This window comes from Astatotilapia calliptera, chromosome 22, assembly GCF_964374335.1.
Source record: "Astatotilapia calliptera chromosome 22, fAstCal68.1, whole genome shotgun sequence".
Lineage (NCBI taxonomy): Eukaryota > Metazoa > Chordata > Actinopteri > Cichliformes > Cichlidae > Astatotilapia > Astatotilapia calliptera.
This window is the reverse complement of record NC_137442.1, coordinates 7,538,579-7,544,578: the sequence shown is the minus strand read 5'-3', so window position 1 is coordinate 7,544,578 and position 6,000 is coordinate 7,538,579.

Genomic DNA, 6,000 nt, shown 5'->3' with positions numbered 1-6,000 from the left:
TGTTGTGCATTTTGTTTTTCACTCCAGTCTCAAATTCACTTGGCCTTTAATCCGAGAAATAAAATCATAAAATATCGTGTATGAGTACCGTGACATTTCATGCACATTTTCTATCGAGTGTCCGCACATTTGTTGCTTGTCGTTTGACATATCATAACCTGAAGTGACACATAAAAAGGTTAGGGTTAAAGTCAGGCTATCAGTAATGGTGTGCAGTGAGGAATGAAGTGACTTCCTATTTAACAGTTCCACATATCACACACTGATGTCTGAAGGATCGAGGATCTATATGAATGATGAGAAATACACTAAATTGGACTTGCTCATAAGATGTTTTCAATTTATCTCAGAAGTTCAGAAATTGAAAACAACATATAGAAAATAGCCTAAAGGTAGTTCAGTAAAATAAATACAGGATGACAAAATTGCTCAATACAGTAAAAGGACCTCAGTTAAACAGAGGAAAAGCTTGTTTGTTTTTAAAGCGGCGCAATGACCACAAGTCAAAGTAAAATAAATTTAAATACTGCATAAAATGGCTTATTTTTATTAAAAGAAATACAAATCTGGTAAGAATCGGTGAGTTTGTGCGTAAAAGTGATTGACAGAAACACTTATAATAATCCAAATATGATGAAATCAAGGCATAAATAATCACCCCCCACAGTTCAGAGCACAGCACAGTGGAACTCAGCTTGGTGAGAGGAGCCAGTTTCCATGACCATAGGCGCAAATCTGTCAGGCACACATCAAAGACGTCTCCTCATTAGGTTGGATGAAACTTACCATCCAACCTTTAATAGAGCTAAAGTATGTGTGCAACATCTGCTGCTTGAAAACATCTTGGAGCTTAAGAGTGCTATATATCTGAATGTCATCTGCATAGCAGTGTTGGAAATTTTGATAAATGCTCAAAATGTGCTGAAGAGGAAACGATAAAGGTCCCAAAACAGGACAAAGGTGCAAGTACAAGGTCAAAAGAGCACGAGGATGTTTTTATTGAATGAGTGATTTTTACCAACTTTCTAAAACAACAGACAAAGCAAACAGACACCAAAGATGGTGAAGGAGAATTTATATTTTTCACATTACTGTTTCTGTTTGTTATTGAAAAAATTACGAACGTAAGCATGCGGGTTAGGAATAATAATATCACTAACCGTGTTGAATAACCTTTCAGGTTTGCCTCTTACCTTTGAAATCTGGTTTGAAACATCGGCCTCACATCTCTCACTAAAAAAAGACTAACAGATCTTTTAGAGCAACACGTTAGCAAGAAAGTGAACTTGTGAACGAGTCGATCTCCACGAGCAAGAATGCTTTCATCATAAAACTGTCAATTATCCAAGAGAAAGATTATAAAACAGGAACTAGCATTATCTAAAATGGAAAGATAATGATTATTAACCTCTTAAGCACCCATGCACCCAAAGATGGGTGCAAAAGGGAGGAGATCATGAAACCACTGGGGCCTTAACAGGTTAAAAGATTTGTTTAGGGATTGTAATCACTGTAAGGTGTTTGCTTGCAGCCAGAAGGGTTTGTCTGAATCCCTGAACTCTACTCGAGGTGCTGAGCGAGCACTGCCTTAACATGTTGATCCGCTGAGTCATTCTGGGTCATTGCATATTATTTCACTGTGGTTTTCTTAAGAATGAAAACATTCAGTGGCCTTTCGTGCCCTGTAGATGGGGGCTTTTTCATTCTGGAAAAGATTGCTTAAGATGGAGATTGATGCCTGGATCCTATCACTGCTGCACAATCTAAGCAGGAAACTGTTGAAGTTAAGTTTTCCATTTGTTTTTGTTGCGATAAAACATGTTTTTTCTAACACAGGAAGGAAATGACAGGTTTCCGAGTCTTCGTGTAAAATATAATGAAGCTGCTGTCACTACACTGTTTCCGCTTTGAGCTAGCATGGTGAAACTTTTCCCAGAGATGGTTAACACAGCCCTTTTTCTAAGGCAAATGTTAACTGAGCTGCACTGCGTCTTACACCCAAAACATACCAGACTTGTTGGTCTATTTAAGTTGCACATGTGTGATGTTTAGTCATCATATTTGTAGGGAGTGATGAGCTCAGAGCCTTGACACCAAACTCTTAATAGTAATCCGCAGCCGTCATGAATCATCCCAAATGTGAGTTGTCTGACTGAGATGTCAAAAAAATACTAAACACATAAGTTAGTAGCAATAAACATGATCAAAGCTAAAATGTAATTAATTTTAAACTTAAAAGTTGAAGCAAATTGTTTCTGTTTACCTTTTAACCCTCAACCGTGAAGCCTGTACACCTCACACATAAAAAAAGTTTTTTACATGACCTTTGAACAAAGATTGAACTGGAGACTTCATCAATGTGACAAAACTTCAGTTTGTCAGCAGCAGTTATCAACACAAATGCACAAGTTTTTAGGTGTTATCAGCTATGCAGTCCTGTGAAAAACTATTTTTCTTCTATAAGAATTAGGAAGATGAGTAGCAGCCAGGTGCATCTAATCAAATGCAGGAAAACAATCATCTGTGTGTTAACAAACCATCGCAATCTTAGACGTGGCAGCAAGTTCATCCCAAAATGCAATGCTCAGAAAAACTATGACAAACATAAGAGCTGCATCTCAGACTCCACAGACCTCAATCAGCATGTTAAATCTTAAAGCTCACGATAGCACAAATAGAAAAAGCCTAAACAAATATGATCTTAATATCTGACCGCATTGCACAGTAGGACATTTGACGAAACCCAAACATGGAATAAACACCTCATGTCAATGCAGTGCAAATGCAGTGGTGGAAAGGTGATTTAGCTGACTTTGCAGCTACAGGACCTGGTTACCTTGCAGTCATTGATTTGACCATGAACTTCTCCATATACCAAAGTATTCTAGAGTCAAAACTGACAACTAAAGCTTCTCTGAAACTGGGTCATGCAACAGGACAACGGTCCCAAGCACAGCAGCAAATCTACAAAAGAACGGCTCAAAAGGGAAATAGTCCAGACCTCAAACTGACTGAGATGCTGTGAGTTGACTCTACATGAAAAAATGTCTGTAAGCTTCATTGAACTGAAGCACTATTGTGAAGAAGAGTGGCCCAAAATTCATCCACAGTGACGCGAGACTGATACAGTCATACAGTAAACAATCACTTGTATATGCTAACGGTGCTTCTATTGAATGGTGAGGTGTACTTAGTTTATCACAGGACTGCATAGAGTTCTGTGACGTGACCTGAGACATTTATTTGAATGCAAAAGACTTTGGTGATAATGAAGCTGTTAGAGCTAACAAACCAACAGACAAAGATCTCGTTGTCCAGAATTTCTGTTTTAGCCAGGTGTTAAACTGAGTACATGTTGTCTCTATGTTTTGAAATCTTTAAATTGACTCAATACATTAAATTCATCTAAATTTCATATCTAATTTTAGTTTCAAACCTTATCATCAATGGAAGCCACTTGGTTTTTCTCCTTTCTACTATGAAATAATGTGTGTGACCTGTAATGAATATCCCTGTTGGGAAAAAATAGACTAAATAAGAATATAAAGTATCATCAGACAATGACAACCTCAGTTTCTCATTTTTATCAACTAATCCAATTAAGGAAATCAACCAATAGGACTGTTACGGTTTATGAAACCTGCCTTTTTTGACTTTATCCTTTTTCTCCTGCAAATGAAGTCAGGTGAGTTGTTGTTTTAAAGCAGGTAGTCCCCACCTGCTTTAAAACATCAGTGATTGTTCCGATCCCTAAGAACACCCGCCCAGCCAGCCTAAATGATTATCGCCCAGTGGCCCTAACATCTGTAGTGATGAAATGTTTTGAGAGGCTCATGAAACCCTTTATTAGTTCCTTCCTCCCTCCCGACTTGGACTCATTGCAGTTTGCATACCGGACAAATAGATCCACTGGAGATGCTGTAGCACAGGTCCTGCACACCACACTGAGCCATCTAGATGAGGGACGTGGGAACTATGTGAGAATGCTGTTTATAGACTACAGCTCAGCGTTCAACACCATAGTGCCCCACATCCTTACGGATAAGCTCCGGGATCTGGGATTCAGCACATCCTTGTGCAGGTGGATTCACAGCTTTTTGACTGCGAGACCACAGTCGGTGAGAATAGGGGATGTGTACTCTCATACCCTTTCACTGAACATAGGGGCCCCCCAGGGATGTGTGCTTAGCCCTCTTCTTTATTCCCTCTACACCGCGGACTGCACGGCCAGATACCCCACTAACTCCATTGTGAAGTTCGCTGACGACACAGTGGTGGTAGGACTCATCTCCGGGAATGACGAGAGGGCCTACCGAAGCGAGGTGGACGGATTAGCAAAGTGGTGTGTGGCAAACCACCTCTCCATGAATATCAGCAAAACAAAGGAGATGGTGATTGATTTTAGGAGACAGAGAGGCGAGAAAACTCACACCCCAATTCAGATCAATGGAAACCCTGTGGAGAAAGTCTCTAATTTTAAATACCTCGGTGTTTATATCAACGAGGACCTTATTTGGAACACACATACGGACTTCCTCATCAGCAAAGGCAGACAGCGCCTCTATCATCTGAGGCGTTTAAAGAGGTTTAAGATCTCCAAGAACATCCAGAGGAGATTCTACACCGGGGTCATTGAGAGCATCCTGTGTAATAACATCACGGTGTGGTACGGGAACTGCACAGTACAGCAACAGAAAGCCCTGCAGAGGGTCGTGCGCACAGCTGAACGCACTATGGGAACATCTTTACCAACACTGCAGGACATCTACGCTGAAAGGTGCAGATCCCGGGCCATCAGGATCACTAACGACTCCAGCCATCCCGCTTACAAACTGTTCAGGCCACTGAGGTCAGGGAAACGCCTCTGTAGCCTGAAAACAAGAACTGAAAGGTTCAGGAGGAGTTTTTACCCACAAACAGTGAGACTCCTCAATCAAAACACAAATCGGACAACATGATGGACAATTCCATACACAGTATATAATTTTCTTTTGAGTTTTATCCTTATTTTTATTTGTATTTTATCATTTACATCTGTATTTATGTAAATACGTACACTATAGCTCTTAACTATTACAGCGTAATATTTTGCACGATATTATACATTTTTATACTTTTATATAGATATTTTTTTATTATAAGTTTAGTAAGATGCACAGTCGGGGGGGGGGGGAGTACTTTTTAGCCGGAAAAAACATTTCACTGTGTGTTGTACTAGTTATAACTACATGTGACAAATAAATAAAGAATTGAATTGAATTGAATTGATTCTAGTCTTAAATATTTAATGTAACCTGTTATTTTGTCTGAGATTATTTCACTGGTGCAGTGTGAACATGTCTGGATAAGTTGGAGGTTTAAAGACAGCACAATGATGGTATCAGTGTCTTGGAGCTTTTGTGTATATGTTACTGGTTTTCAGTAAAACTAGTGATAAGAAGCACAAAGCTGTCTTTTATTTTATCAGCCAGATAAAATAAAAAGAGCCTGGAAGTCGGCTTTATCAGTGATAAGCAGCAGATAAGGGCATGTGAACTTGTCTGAGCATAAAAATCACATGATCACTTTAACCCAAATGTCATGCCTGCAGCTTACCTGCAGCTTAGTCTGAAGCAGCAGCTGCATCCTGCAGAAGTCACCTAACCCTCTCTAGAGGTCACTGTTTCTGAGATTTGCTTGTAACTCAAATGTGAAAGTGCGTTTTTTTCCTTTTGTATTGTTGTAAACTGAAAATATTCAGTTACTGATCCTTCGCATTTAGACTAAGCATCAAATATCTTTAACTTGTGAATTACAAAAAAAGAAGAAAAAGGTTTTCTTTTTGGTCTTTACTCAAATAAAGACTTTTTTTGAAAACAGGAAAAGATGACACGCATCTGGCATGACTCATACTGAAAACCTTTCCTCCTTTAATTGTAGGAAAAGGAGAGTAACCAATAAGAACAAAGAGGTTCTTTTAGAAAAGCCGAGCACAGAGTAGTCACCCTGGATTATTGCAAA